Raw genomic sequence first — 15,835 nt, 5'->3', positions numbered from 1 at the left:
TAAGTCAATTGTAGTCCTGTTCATCAGATTTTAAACCACAGGTAACGCTATTTATTGAAAGATTCCATAGTACCTCTTTGTTATTCACTTAGCATTTAGTGATCTTAATGCCACAGTAATGGTAGGTGTATGTTTTTGAATAATACTTGATTCTAAGACATTTTGTACTTAAAACTACAAATAATTTGAAATGATTTGAGCAGATTCAAATGTCCCATTAGGAGAACTCAGTAAATGCTAGTGAATTTTCTTAAAAATAAATGACATACAAGAAGTCCAAGTGCCGGTAGCCAATATTTATTGAACGTGGATGTCCATGCATCATTTTAAGTGCTTTACATGGACTCACATACTCCTCACATTAATCCTAACAAGTGAGGACTGCTGCCATCGTTTTATAGATGGACGTTAAATAATTTACTTGCCCAGGTGCTATGGCTAAAAGTGGAGAGCCGGGTGGTCTGACTCTGGAACCATGTTTTTAACCATCGTGAACTGATATAATTTCAAACTGAAAGCTATGACATTTGTGTCTTACGCCAAAAACCTAAAATATTGGGAGGCAGGGTATTTGGGCAGAAGGAAGACCTTTTATGGGAAGTCTCAAAACCATTTTGTGTTCTATCCAGCAGTTGCATTCCCATACCCTTCCAATAATCATACTATGATTTAAAACATGTTTATTTATCAGCCAAAATATTATTGTTTTAATCTGTGTCTTTATTTTCCAGGGAGTGTGACAATATTCTTGTGATTATTGGCTCTTGCACTTTCATGTTATTTGACCATTTCTTTCTGTTGATGCCTTGTTCATATTGATCTTTGAGAGCTGTATATCTCTATTTTTGCCATTTTATGGCCCATCATAGCTTTGAGAGTAGTGTATCTTTGACTATAGTTGCGTTTCTGTCCTCTCCCCTTTATATTTCAAACAGTTTTTGCTTTATGTACTTAATTTTGTTTTAATTGATATTTTAAGGTTCCTGTCTACTTTATATTCATTGTAAAGTCTAACTAGTTATTATAAAAATCTTGAATTTGTCCCATTATAATTTTGTCTTGAATTGTTGATATTAATACTGTCATATTGTATCCTCTTTGCCTTTTGCTGTTGTGTATATGTGTATGTTCACCCAATAGATTATCCCATCGTCCTTGGCTTTAGCATTAGTTGGAGGATGTATGGGTGAAGTAAGTCCTGAGTATCCAATAGAACTAAAAATTGTTTTCTTCCTGTCTGGAAAGGGGTGTCTGTGCGTGTGTGTGTGTGTGTGTGTGTGTGCACGTGCGTGCATGCTTGTGTACATGTGTGTCTAAAAGGGTATATGCTTTTTGGGGTAGGGGAAGATATGTTTTTAATATTGACCTTATTGATATGTTGTCAAGGTCAACACTACTTCTGTAGTAAAGTTTTTCCTTTGGATGCACAAACATATTTTAAAAAGTCTCATTGACTTCTGGTTAATTTTTTTCTTACCAGATTCTGGTATTATTAAAGAGCGGAAGGGAGGAAGGACATAAAACAATCATGCTTTCTAAACTAAAAAAAAGTGTGTGTAAATTTTCTTCTAGCTTGTTCTGGTTATTCTATAGTTTTCTCATCCACATGATACTTAGCCTGGTGGAGGTTGGGGTATCATGAAAATACCCCAGCCTCTCTAGTGCGGGAGTCTTGTGGCTGTGGTTCTAGTGAGACTGATGCACTCTGATCTTTTCTGCTGTGTGCGTGAGAAATAGCTCACAAACACTTGCTGATTGACACATGAGAAGTTTTTTTTTTTTAAATGGGAGATTTTTTTATGATTCACCTCTATTTTTTTGACTGTTGGATTCTTTTAAAAAATTAACATTTTGTATTTTAAAAACACTTTATAAAATATAAACAGCATTCATGGCAATGGCTAAGTAGATAAATGTGGAATGTGGAGTGTTTTCTCAGCCTCAGAAAAGGCACACTGTGGGCCAGACTGTGCATAGCTTTTGAAACTGCCTGGAGCAGTGTGAAGGGGCAGGTGGTGTGCCAGTGTCGTAGGGTCAGGCTCTGCAGTCTGGTAGACTTGAACTTGGATCTTGCTGCTCCCAATAATCAGCTTTATGACCCTGGGCAAGTTACTTCAATATATTTTGTTTCCTTATTTGGAAAGTGGGGTTAATAATTGCAGTTAACTCAATAAATGGGGTTCTTTTCATTACTCTCTGAAAAATCTCACCTGAGCTCATTCCATTTTTGTCCTTTATAACCAGATAAATAGCCGTCTTCCTGATCTTTTTCTTTCCAATTAATACATGCTTTTGTAGGCTTTTTATAGAACCTAGATCTTCAAAAGATTGTTTGCCCCTAGCCTTTTGCCCCCAGGGAGATAAGTGGTATCTCTATTTTTTATTTATTAAAAATTAATTCTTGAGGGCCTAGGCTAAGCACAGGGAGATGAGACGATGAGGAAGATAAAGAGGCTCAAAATTCTGTGCGGGAACTCTATAAACGGATAATACAAAGTAGTAAGTGCTGTGGTAGAGGAGTTTACAAGGTGCTGAACCAGTCTGGGGCTGAGGAGTCGGTGAAGGTTTTCTGTGTTTTTTGTAGGCTGGGCTGCTGCTGCTTTTTTTAAAATTAAGATGAGAGTCACATAACAGAAGTCATTTTAAAGTGAACAATTCCGTGGCATATAATATAGTAACAGTATTGTGTTAGTACCATCTCTGGTTCCCAAACTTTTTCATCACTCCAGAAGAAAACCCTGTACCCATTAAGCAGCTGCTTTCCAGCTCTTCTCCCCTACCCCTTGGCAGCCCCAACCACCAGTCTGCAGGATAAGCCTCTTCATCTAAAGCTAAAAGAAGTGGGTAGGAGTGATCCAGGAAAGGAAGACATTCCTTTCAGAGGGAACGGCAAGAGCAGAGGCATGAAGGGAAGAAATGTTGGAGTTGGGGGAAGGGGCAGTTGGATTGTCAGCTCAGCTTTTTGCCACCAAAATAATCAGCAAGGGATTGAAGGGGAGCTAGTCAGGAAGGGAGGTTGGGGCAAAATCTTGGAATGGCTTAAAATAGGCCACGTTGTTAGTGTTGGACTTTGTCCTGTGTATGCAGAAGTGGCGAATCATATGATCACAGGTGTTTTATTAGATGGATTACTGTGTAGCTGTGTTCAGGATGGATTTGAAGGGGTCTGTCTTAGAGGTGGGCAGATTGTTTATGAGTCTGCTACCATAGGATAGGCAAGGATTAGTGAGGGCCTGAATCATAACAGTGCTGGAAGGGACGGAGAAGAGAGAGTACGTTAGAGAAATATGGGTTGTCTGAGACCAGAGAAGCTGTGACTTGCCAGTCATACAGTTAACTTGCCCTGAGCAAGTCCCACTAAGCCCCCTGCCCCTGATGATGCAGTGTGGGGAAGGTACAGTCCCAGACTGGAGGTAGTAACTCTCAAGGTGGGAGTGGAGAGGTGGCTGGAGAGAATGCCATCTCCATCTTCCTGTATCCTAACATCTTAGCCTTGTTTTAAAGTACACTGATTCATAGTTTGGATGATTAGTTCAAAGTTCTGATGATATTGTTTGACAAATACTTTTGAAAGATTAACATGCTATGTTAGTAAAACATTATAAGCACATTATAAGCATTATAAGCACACATTGTTTATAATAATCATTATAAGCAATTTGTATAATTCTTATAAGCATTATAAGAACCCTCAATTTAGAGTGTTCTGCTAGCTGTGGAAGACATTACTCTTGTATTTGATAGAGTTGAAGCTATAGTTGGTATTTTTTTTTTGGCCTCACTGCATGGCATTATAGTTAGTATTTTATATTTACCACTGTATGAGCTTATCATTCCATGATATCATTCATATCTATCAGTGTACTCTTCCCTCCGGTTAATACAGATAGGCAGAATCTGGCTTATTTTGCTGGGAACAAATCTTTGGAATTCTGTTGAGGAACATACTATATCTACTTGTATTGATATATCTGCCATTGTATAAATTATAATTACTTTGAGACTGAAAATTTCAGTTCCGCTCATATTTGTCAGACTTTCTTTCTTGGGCTTAAAACTTCTGTTGTTGGCCCTCATTTTCTTCTCTCACTCTCAGGAACTGCTCTCCAGTCCCTTGCAGATTGCCCCACCGTGGACCCCACTGTCAGTCTATCAGTAGCCTATTGGTAATGGTTAGCCCATTAGTAGCTGAGATTTAGAAAGACTTGTCTTCTCTGTCCAGAGGAGTGAAGTTCCTGAGGGCTAACAAACATATTTATTGTCTATTACGTTATGCTTTCATTCAACACATATTTATTTAGTACTTTCTTTGTGCCAGATTTGGTTTGGTTTGGTTCGATTCCTTCCTTCTCCCTTCCTCTTTGCTTTTCCTCCCCTTTGCTTTCTTTTTGGCTAGATTTCTGTGGTGGGCATGACTGTCTCATACCAAAGTCAGTTGGCTGAATCCCTCTGAGATGCCCTGCTGCCCTGATCCCTGGGTTGTATCTTTAGTCGTAGTTTTCCTTAATGAACCTTGGGTGGAATAGCCTAAGAGCCAGGTTTTCATTTGGCCCATTTACTCCTCTGCTCTTTAGAGCAAGAATCAGACTGGAGTTTTGTACTACAGAAGCTGTCACTGGTGTTAGGGTTCTTCACGTCTGGTTTACCCAGTCATTATGATTTGGCACTAACCTTTATTCCTATAGCCATGCTTTGCCTTTTGGTGTAGAAGATTGGCTCCAAAAGGTGATGATTTTGCAAAAACATGTCTTACATGTCTTTTTTTTTTTTTTTTAACTAGGGGAAAGTTCAGTTCCCTTTTTAATGTAACTAATTTTTAAATTCATATAATTTGATTTTCTTAATGAGTTTTAAAATAGCCCTTCACTTTATCTCTGTAATTTGTTTAAATATTAGATTTTTAAAAAGTATTAGAAAGGACCTTAAAGTTTGACTGTTATCCACAGTTAGAATACATTTTCTATTGTGACAGAGAGGTAGTGGGCAGAATTCTAAAAATGGCTTTCCCTAATTTCCCACCTTAATCCCCAGGACTTTGAATTTGATGAGATATTATGCCCATGGTTATGTTCTGTTACATGGCAAATGAGATTTTGCAGATGTAATTTAAGGTTACTAACAACTGGACTTTGAGTTAGACAATAGGGAGTTTAACCAGGTGGACCTATTCTAATCACATGAGAATTAGAAAACAGATTTTTCTCTGGCTCACAGCAGAATTGGAAAGCAGAGAGATCTGAAGGACAGGAAGGACTTGGTATGTTGTTGCTGACTTGAGGATGGATGGGGCAATGTGTCAATGAATGCAAGAGGCCTTGAAGAGCTGAGAGAGAGGCTCTGTGCTGACAGCCACCAAGGAAACAGAGTCCTTGACCTACAGCTTCAGGGAACGGAATTCTACCAATAACCTGAATGAACCTGGAAGTGAATTCTTCCCAGACGAGAACCCAGCCTGGCTGGCATCTTGATTTTGGCCTTGAGAGACCCTAAGTAAAAAACCCAGTCAACCCCACTGGACTTGACCTGTGATCTCATAAATAAGTTTCGTTTTTAAGCCTCTAAGTTTGTAGTAATTTTTTTACACAGCAGTAGAACAATGTAAGACTTTTGCCATAGTCTTATTTTGCTATATAAATAAATTCTATGGAAGAAATGGAAATATTATAAGTGAAAAAAATCAGAATAAAAAATATAGGTACAACTTGATAATAGTCATATAAAAATTCACATGGGAAAAGACCAGCAGGGGAATACACAAAGAGGATTATCATTATGGATTATGAAATTTTTATGTTTCACTTCTTTGTTATGATTTTAATTTTTATAATTATAGATTTATATTAATATAATTTAATACACTTATTTATGAAAACTAACAGCTTAATTTTATTTGGAGATTTACTACTGGGAACATGTAAGTCCATAGGCCTCAAAGACTCTTGCTGGCAAGTGTTACCTGTAAAAAGCTTCTGAGTGGTTTCCCTTGCCTTAATTATTGAATGTATATAATTAAGATAATTGGTAGAAAGAACCCATTGGCAATAAGCTAAAACCCCTATATTCCTTAGCATTCACCCCATCACTGATTTGCTGAGGAAGTACCCTTTGCTGTCCTGTGTTGTTGAGGGAAACTCATAGGCCTGCACAGTTTTGGAAAAGAGATTCTGTGTAGGGGTCATGAGGTGGCCGTTGAAAAGGTGGATTTAAATTGCTTATGTGTGGCCTTCAAAATAAAGATGTGAAAGGACTTGTACCAAACATTACTGGTCTCCAAGGCACTTAAAGTGATCTAGCCTTAATAACTGGCTTTATTGCAGGGGGTTGGGCAAGTTAAGCTTTGTTATCAGAACTCTTTCTCTGCACAGTTGAGGAAATGGAACAGCAGTTTTCCTAATTGCTTAGATCTAATAGCATTCCTGCTGTTGAACTGTTTTGATAGCGTGGGAAAGGGTGAGTCACAAAAGAGGAAGGAACTATACTTAGGACCCTTGACAAACACTTCTGGGCGTGGTGGTGTGTTTGGGTCTACTCCTGAGACAAAAAAGTGTCTCGTTTTATGTAATGAGACTATCATGTAGGGTTTTTGTTGTCAGTGATTCTAACTTATAAATTTCCTTTGTCTGCTCCTCAGTAGCATTGAAGACCATAAGCAGGAAAAGAATAGTATTGCATCATGAAGATGAACTCCTACCCTATAGTTATTTTTGGATTGAAACTGATTTATTAAAACTAATTTTGCTAACCACAAGGTATACTATTGCTTTTCAGTGTTTCTAGTTGGTAACACTGATTCAGTTAAATAGTGATAATTGGGAAAAGATGTTGAAAATGATAACATTTCCATTGAAAGTGTGAATACACATGCTTAAAAATTATAAACCACTTATAAACGCAAGGGCAACTTTATAAAGGACAATCTTGGAGTTCCTGAAATGCCCCCTTTTTTCCCCAACCTTCAAAATTTCAAAATTTAGGTGTTCCGGTTGTATCCATGTGGGTGACTCTTTCTGCTGGATTCCCCAGTTCCTTGTTTGGTACCATCAGACTGACAGTCTAGGCAGGCCCTGTGGTTCTTTGAGGGCTCTCAGAGATAAGGAGAAAGGTGTAAGTGCCAAGGCTCAGGACAGGACAGAACTTGGAGATGCGGAAATCAGGGTGCTGTTTCCTGCTATTAAGTGCAATCCCTGCTGAACCGGAGGTAAGAGTAAAACAGCAGTTGCTTTCCTCATATTTTAGCTTATTACCTGGCCATTAGGATGAGCCCTTCCTTAAATTTGGTGTCCTTAGCACTTTACTCCCCTTACCCTGGTCCCAGCCCTGCTCATTGGTGCATCACTGGGTTAGCACGTTAGCCCATTTTCTTTTCTCTGAAGGAGAAATCATTAGATTTTTGCCCAGAGAATCCAAAAGGAGGGTCTTTAAGTTGGTTCTTGTATATATGACTTCACTTGGCCAATGCTATCACAAATGTGTATATGAATATAAGTTAGAGGATATTTAGTTTATGCATTTGAAGTAGTTTGGCTTGTATGTAGCATTTCCAGAACATAAATATTGTGAGAACAGTTGAGATCAATAAATATTTCATGACTGTGACTGCAGGTCTTCCAGTATGCCCAGGAATGTTGCGATTTGTTATTTTCTTCCTTCTTTTATTGAGACTTTGTACTCCTGTAATTTATGACAGGGGTTTTCGTGGTGTGTTTCATGTTTGTAATTGCTGTTAGAGTGAGGGGTGGGAATGGGATGTATATTGCCATTGCCTTGAAATGGGGAGAGAGAGGATTGGACATGAACTGTAGTTTTGAGACAGAATTTTACCTTTGGGGATTGGGAGAGAAATATCACCATTTCTTGGTATTTATTTGTTGTAAAATATAAATAATAAACCAATCTGGGATTTATTTATGCACCATACTAAATCCTAGTGAAAGTGAAGTGGCTCAGTCGTGTCCGACTCTTTGTGAACCCCATGGACCGTAGCCTACCAGGATCCTCCGTCCATGGGATTTTCCAGGCACGAGTACTGCAGTGGGTTGCCAAATCCTAGAGGTAGTACTATTAGTTTAGTTGAACTTCTGATAATTAACTTCTTTCATATTGATTGCTGAAATATGGTTGTGTTTTTGGTTAAATTAGCAGTAATCTTAAGTATTATCAGTGAAATTTTGAATTTTTAATATGTAACTGTTAAGAATTTGGTATACATTTTATATATCTGTAAATAAAGTTTACCTTTTAGACTCATTTGAATGGCCTTTTAAAGTAAAATTAGGTTATATTGGCGGGAATAAGACCAAGTTGTCCATACTTTATTTCATTCCTTTTTAGCAGTGGTTCGCAGCTATGAGTGGTTTCTGTTCCCTGGGAGATATTTGGCAATATGTAGAGACACTTTTCGGAGAAGGCAATGGCACCCCACTCCAGTACTCTTGCCTGGAAAATCCCATGGATGGAGGAGCCTGGTGGGCTGCAGTCCATGGGGTCGCTAAGAGTTGGGCACAACTGAGCGACTTCACCTTGACTTTTCACTTTCATGCATTGGAGAAGGAAATGGCGACCCACTCCAGTATTCTTGCCTGGAGAATCCCAGGGACAGAGGAGTCTAGTGGGCTGCTGTTTATGGGGTCGCCCAGAGTCAGACACGACTGAAGTGACTTAGCAGCAGAGACACTTTTGGTTACTACAACGTGGGAGTGTACCACTGGTGTGTAGTGGGTAGATGCCAGGGAGCCATGCTGCTAAGCATCCTAGAGTGCATAGGACACACCCTTCACAACAGATACTTACTTGGCGCAAAGTTTCAGTAGTGCCAAGGTTGAGAAAGCATGCTTTATAGGATTTATAGCAACACATAGTTTATATCATCCTTTGTATATTTTATTCTCCTCACCCCCACATCTTAGATGAACCAGCGTGCTCTTGTCAGGCGTGATGTGTGGTAGACTGATTACAAAATGGTTCCATTCTCTACCCTTCCCCGTATCCATAGTCTTTGCAATGTGACTTTGCCTATTTCCCTGCTTCTTGAATATAGGTTGTACAAGCGCCTTGCTTTGCACAATGTTGTGCCTAGGTCTCAAAAGGCCTTTCATGCTTCTGTTTTCTCTTGTGATCAAGCCCACACTTGCCTGGCTAGACTGCAGGTTATTAGTTGCTCCTATTGTCCCAGGAGGCATCTCAGCAATCACCAGACATGGGAAAGAGGCCATCCCAGTCCAGCCAGCCGGGCTATTTGACGGTAGACACATGCATTGCTGAGATTACCCAGCCTCACCAGCACAACAGAACTGCCCCGCTGACATGTAGACTCATGAGCAATAATATTAATTCATGGTAGCTATTTTAAGTCTCTGTGTCTGGTTTTGTAGCAGTGGAAAACTGATAAATTATCATAGTAAGCTTTTTGAAGGGAATGAATGTATCTGCTTTTTCTTCTAATTATTAATAATTCTAGGCAGATGTCTTGTTAAAAAGCCTTGAGATGCAATTATATTTTGTTTTCTTTGTAATTTAAAAACAGGGAGACCATTAACATTGAAGTGAGGTGAGCAAAGGGGAGAAAGTGAAAGGAAATTTTGTCAGTGATCTCTTGCAGGTACAGATCATGGGTAAGGATTTTGGATTGTATTTGGATCCCAATCTAAAAAGTCCAGTAGGCCAATTCTTCTGTTTGTTTGTTTGCTTTTTACAAAACATCCCACAGTTTGACTTGTCTTGATTGTTTCCTAATATCACTTTCAGGTTAAATATTTGAGAATACTAACTACTGCCTCCAGTAGTAGCAAAGGAGTGATATGATCTGACTTCGATTTTAAAAAATATTCTGACTACTGTGTAGAGTGTAAACTGTAGCTTACAAGTAGTCAAGGGGCACAGATAGAGTGGGGAGGCCAATTCATAGATTATCGTAATAGTCCACAGTGATGCATAAACTAAAAAAAACACAAAACTCCCAAGCAAAACCATAACGTGTGCGTGTGCTCAGTGGCTCAGTTGGTTCCGACTGTTGGTGACCCCATGGCCTGGAGCCCATCAGGCTCTTCTGTCTGTGGGATTTTCCAGGCAAGAATATTGGAGTCGGTTGCCATTTCCTCCGCCACAGGATCTTGCTGACCCAGGAATTGAACTTGCATCTCTTGTGTCTCTTGCATTGGCAGGTGGATTCTTTACCACTGTGCCAGTTCTTCTTATTGCCATTAATTAATATAAATCAATTTTATTGTAGGCTATTTAAAACGTTTTCTGTATTTTCCATATACTCTCATTTGAGAAAGAATGAAATGTTTAAAACTTGGCCTTTTAAAATAATAAACTCATGGGTTTATTTAAAAGCTCATCTTTCCTCCAAACGTTAAAGAGAAAGGTGGGAATGGAATAACAAACTATAAAATGTGTGAGGCTGTGTTATATCTATATTCTTGGAAAAGTCTAAGCAAATTTTTTATTGTAAGAGTGAACCTCTGAGTTTGGCTTGGTTTGTATTTAAGTACTATGACTGAACTTGTTCTTTTTAAAAGAAATTCTTTCATTTTTAAGGAAAAGGCTGTGATTGAAGTACAAAAGATATTCTTAAAAAGAATTGAACCATCTCGTATTTAACAAAATAATTATATTGTATAAATACATATAAGTAAGTAGATTTAGCAAGTGTTTTTGAATATAGGAAAAAAATACTGTGCAAGTTTAAAACTGAATAAAACTTATTAGGAAGAATGTAATAAAGTTTAAGATTTTTACCTCAAGAGAATACAGGTTTTTTTAATCTTTAATGTGTATATTTTATATAAGACTTTGGATGAAATAGCTTGCTCTTCTTGATTTGTTCACAGTATGAAAGTGGTCCCGAAAAAGGGTCCTGCTACACTCCAAAGGGATAGACAGTCTTCTCAGACAGTCTCGCACTCTGAGCCCTGATAGCTGCCTATTCAGATTTGTTTCCCAGCTTTGAACGGTAATGATTTTAAAGCACCGCCACTGTGCTAGATCTTAGATCTCCTCCTCATTAAACATCCTTGAAATTCAGAAAAATATGGTGATGAATATGAGCCACCCTTATACCTCTCACAATGCCTGAAAGGATCACTAGGCAACATGTGAGAACCAGTGACCTGAAACTCTTACTGCTCACAGTGCCTAGCCCTGCTGTTAGCAAAGTCATGAGCTCTGTCACTGTCAACCGAGAGGTTATAAACGTAAACATTTATTAACTCCAACTGGAATAATCACTGCAATAGAAGTAACTACAATCCTTTGTTAAGATGAGAATAAAGATACTGAACTTTAAGCTCCATAATTTCCTAAGTACAGAGTATTATTTGAAATCTGTTGAGTATGCCACTATTTTATTAAAATCAATACAAAATATCCCAATTCCAATTGTATAGTGAAATACAGTTGTTAGAATAGTTTGCTATAATTTCATTATAAAATAATACTTAAATCATACTAATTTGAAAACTACTTATGCTAAATTCAAATTATTCTTCATATGCAGTTACATGACTGATGTAAAATATGTGAAAAATTCAAAATTGCTAGTAAGAGTTATTAAATATTTCCAAAACATGAAGACTATAATTAAACTAATTAACCAATTTAGAAATCTGCCAGGGCTTCCGTGGTGGCTCAGACGGTAAAGAATCTGCCTGCAGTGCAGGAGACCTGAATTCGATCCCTGCGTGGGGAAGATCTCTTGGAGGAGGGAATGGCTGCTCACCCCAGTGTTCTTGCCTAGAGAACCCCATGGACAGAGGACGCTGACAGGCTACAGTCCAGGCATCGCAAAGAGTCGGACGTGACTGACACTTTCACTTTCAGTGAACGTCCAAACCCCAAACAAGGCACGTTTCCCGTAAAGGTACCTTCCAGTACAGTATTAGTGTTATAATCCCTAACATTAAACTCTAAAATCAATTCAGAGTACTCAACAAAAATAGCAATGGAAGCATTTGTTATTCATTCCTTTTTAAAAACTTTGTTTTCTCTGATTATAGAAAATTGTAATCCTTAGAGATTAACATTTAGATTGTGAAACTATCATATTTACATATATGCGACATGTCAAGATATCCAAGATATATTTATTCTGTGAAAAAAGCAAGTTGGAGGATAGCCTATTAGTATAATCCTAGTTTGGTTAGTTGGAGAAGGAAATGGCAACCCACTCCAGTGTTCTTGCTTGGAGAATCCCATGGACGGAGAAGCCTGGTAGGCTGCAGTCCATGGGGTCACACAGTCGGACACGACTGAAGCGACTTGTCAGCAGTTTGGTTAGTAGAGAATTTTTTTTTTAATTGGAAAAATATATACTAAATTCTTCATTAAACTCTTAAAAGTAGTTTCCTATATTTAAGGAGTACAGGAATATAGGGTTCTCAAAGATACTCCTGCACCACACTTTAAGAGGTGGGTTAGATTTGGTATCATTCTGTGTGTTGAATAAACTCACCTACCAGGTTATTTTGATGCTGATGGCTTACCTGCTACATAGAGCTCAGCTTGCAGGGCTGAACTGCTCTATGGAGTGAGTATCTTAGATGGTAGAGGACAAAGGAAAGAAAACAGCCAGCAAAGGGACCCTATTTTCAAAGAGAGACTCCTCTTCTTGATTCACTTCAGGACTTCTTTGAAAAATTTTTCTGAAATTAAAAAGATTTGAAAACCACCATCTGAGATTGCTGTCCACATCAAGTAGAAGTTCTAGAACAGTTTGAGGGTATTTAGTAATTAAAACTTAAATGTTTCTACCTTACATATATTTGGAGTTTTTAGTTTTTGAGAACATTTTCTGTTATTTTCATTTTAATCAATTTAATCTGAGCAGGATGGGAAATTGTGTTAGGAAAGAAGATATTTCTACCATGATGAAATATTTCACATAATTTATAAATAGATTGCCAATATAAATTAATGTGCTCTGTGGACAGTAAAGTTCAGAAAAAATATCTATTTAAAATGCAACCAATCAGTTTTATAGTACTTCATATTATTTATATGTGATGCAGTATCAGATAATTTCAAAGTAATCTGTTTTGATTATGTGCATTTTCTAATCATTGTATAATCATTGTTTATGTAGTAAAAGGAGAACTACGGATATTGTGCTTTGTTAAATAATATTTTTACCATTTTTAGAAGCATAAATACTAACTTTCCTTGTGCAGGTTATTCCTCTCCACCTGCACATGTCAGGGAGGGTGAGGGAGGCCTTCCCTTTTGTGGTCCTTTCTCTATACTGTCCTGTTGTTCTTCAGTCACTAAGTCGTGTCTGGCTGTTGCTACCCCACGGACTGTAGCTTGTCAGGCTGCTCTGTCCATGGGATTTCCCAGGCAAGAATACTGGAGTGGGTTGCTATTTCCTTCTCCAGGGGGATCTTCCCGACCCAGGGATTGAACTTCTGTCTCCTGCGTCAGCAGGTGGATTCTTCACCACTGAGCCACCAGGAAGGTTGTAATGTTGGCTCTTTCTAAAAACCATGTGTGTGTATTCAACGCATAATCTAAAAAAAGTACAATTCAGTCCGTAAGCAAAAGCTGCTTATTTTCCTAACCTTCTTATACCTAAACACACAGCCTTCTGCTTAAAATGAAGGAAATTTGGAGTTTAAGGTGGAAGCAAAGAAAGCATGTCCATGGCTGACAGAGTGGAAGACATGCATGGACTAGAATTGAACAATGTACGTGGCAGAGCTTTGGTAGGCAGCTCCACTCAGACCTCTTCTTGAGTTTCCTGGAGCAGAATTGATGCCGGGGTCACCCTAGCTCCAGGCTTGTAGAGCTGAGCTCAGCTGTCGTTTTCTGTGAGATTTCTCTTCCAGCTCTTTGTTTATATAGCTTTATGATAAATCCAGTTTTTCTTAAGGCAACTGAATGGGTGTTTTTTCTTGCAAGTAAAGAAGCTTGAATAAAACAATATTCATTGTAGAAAATACAGAAAATATAAAGAATTCAGGTCTTCTCTAATCCCACATTCCATAGCTGTTAACTGTTTTATTTCCTTTCATTATTTTTCTGAATGTTTATTCCTTAAAATTGTGATCTTACAACCTAGATTAATGTTTGCATGCCTTTTCAGTGTACTGAGCTCTATGATCTTATTTCTACTTGAGATGAAAATTAAAGCCAAGTGAAACGAGAATTGGAGAGACTAGTAGGTATGTACTTTTAAAACCTGAATTTTGGAGAGCTTTAGTTTTATTTTTAAAAGAGCAGCAAAGAGGATGCTTCTAAGCTAGTGAGAAAATCAGTGCTGTTTTCAGTTTTTACAGATTTCCTCAGTGTTGCTCATACATGTCTTGTAAAAGGTTGAATTTCAAGTTTTGTTAAGGGAGACCCAGTTTCCTCTTGTCAGGGGAAGCCTTTTTGTCACCTTGATAAATTCACATTAGGCTTGTTTGAGCAGAAGCTCAATCTTGATTGGATTCGAAGATGCTGAGTTACGCTGAAAGTTCACTGAAGTATTAAATGTCATCTTATGTATTATAAGAAGGAAGCAGCTGACTGGTGGGCTGGATACTTCATCCAGTCTTTCCCTGTAGGGAAGCAAGTTGGTCAGACGCTTTCTTGGTGAAGGCAGCATCAGAAGAGTGGGAATGAGTCATACCATTCCAATGTTTGAAGCCACCATTGTGTTTTGATGACTTGGTGTCCCGTCATCTTCCTTGGATTGTTCCTGCAAGGTCAGTACCTGAATTTCTGAAAACTTTCCCTCTTAATGCACTTCTCCTTTTGTTCCAGTTTGTTCACAGTGACTTTAGTTGTGCCTCTCACTCTTGATTCCTATTTTTCGGTTAAATGACAACATAGGAAAGGCATGGTTGAGCCTGATCACGGCCCGTCTACCTCTGTGGAGACTGTGGTGCATTAAGAGATCTATCACCAGAGATCCTCCTCAAGGCTGAAAGTCCATCAAGAAAGTTGAAGGATTTCCTTTTCAAACATGGAGGAGGGAGATTTACCAGAATTTGTTGGCTATCTCCCTCCTGTCGCAACCATCAGCAGCAAATGTTCCCTGTAACAATTAAAATTAAATGTTTTTCTCACATTTTGGACTACTGCTTTATTCTCAGGGAGGTTTGTGGACATCTTTGGTCTAAAGGAAAGAGGGCCAAGATTGACTTATCTATATTTGCCATGGGAGTGGCCACATATAATGCTAATTATTTACCATTCCTGAACTGGATGATCCCCCAACAGCTTGATTCTATTTTATATATATGAGCTTATTTTAAAATTTGATTTTCCCTAACATAACAAGGAAATAGTTTTTAATTTTCTATATGTCATAATGCAGCTTTGGAGTCATAAAAGTGAAAAGTGAAAGTGAAAGTTGCTCTGTCGTGTCCGACTCTTTGCTCTCCATGGACTATACAGTCCATGGAATTCTCCAGGCCAGAATACTGGAGTGGGTAGCTATTCCCTTCTCCAGGGGATCTTCCCAACCCAGGGATCAAACCACTAGGGAAGCCTATTTTGGAGTCATAGGATCTGCTAAAATCATCAATAAAGAGAAAAATCTATCCAACACATCTGTCAAATGAGTTTATCAGATATTCTGTCAAATAAGATTTGAGTCTAGGAGGTGTGTTGCAAACGTTGCTTTGTTTGGTTGGGGCTTTCCTTGTTGAGGAAAAGCCTTTTGGGGCAAAACTTAGATACTTGGGAACGTTTACTATATAAGGAAGGAGTTAAATCTATGGAAAGGTCACACTCTTTAAGGTAATTGGAGGTAGGTGTTGGTTTAAAATAGTGCAATATACATACTCAGAGAAGGCAATGGCACCCCACTCCAGTACTCTTGCCTGGAAAACCCCATGGACGGGGGAGCCTGGTA

The 15,835-nt window shown here is 38.4% G+C and overlaps 1 protein-coding gene and 1 long non-coding RNA gene across 2 annotated transcripts in view; both read left to right on the top strand.

Moving 5' to 3' along the window:
• UACA (uveal autoantigen with coiled-coil domains and ankyrin repeats) overlaps positions 1–15,835 on the top strand; it is a 147,934-nt gene that overhangs the window by 69,614 nt on the left and 62,485 nt on the right. The window lies entirely within an intron of this gene.
• On the top strand, positions 11,511–15,009 carry LOC129620986 (uncharacterized). The gene is made up of 3 exons (XR_008698976.1): positions 11,511–14,156; positions 14,541–14,681; positions 14,809–15,009. It is a non-coding gene; the product is annotated as an uncharacterized LOC129620986 (long non-coding RNA).

Source organism: Bubalus kerabau, chromosome 10 (assembly GCF_029407905.1).
Source record: "Bubalus kerabau isolate K-KA32 ecotype Philippines breed swamp buffalo chromosome 10, PCC_UOA_SB_1v2, whole genome shotgun sequence".
In the NCBI taxonomy this organism is placed as follows: domain Eukaryota; kingdom Metazoa; phylum Chordata; class Mammalia; order Artiodactyla; family Bovidae; genus Bubalus; species Bubalus kerabau.
The sequence above is the reverse complement of the archived record's forward strand: the minus strand, read 5'-3'. Positions and strand labels throughout refer to the sequence as shown.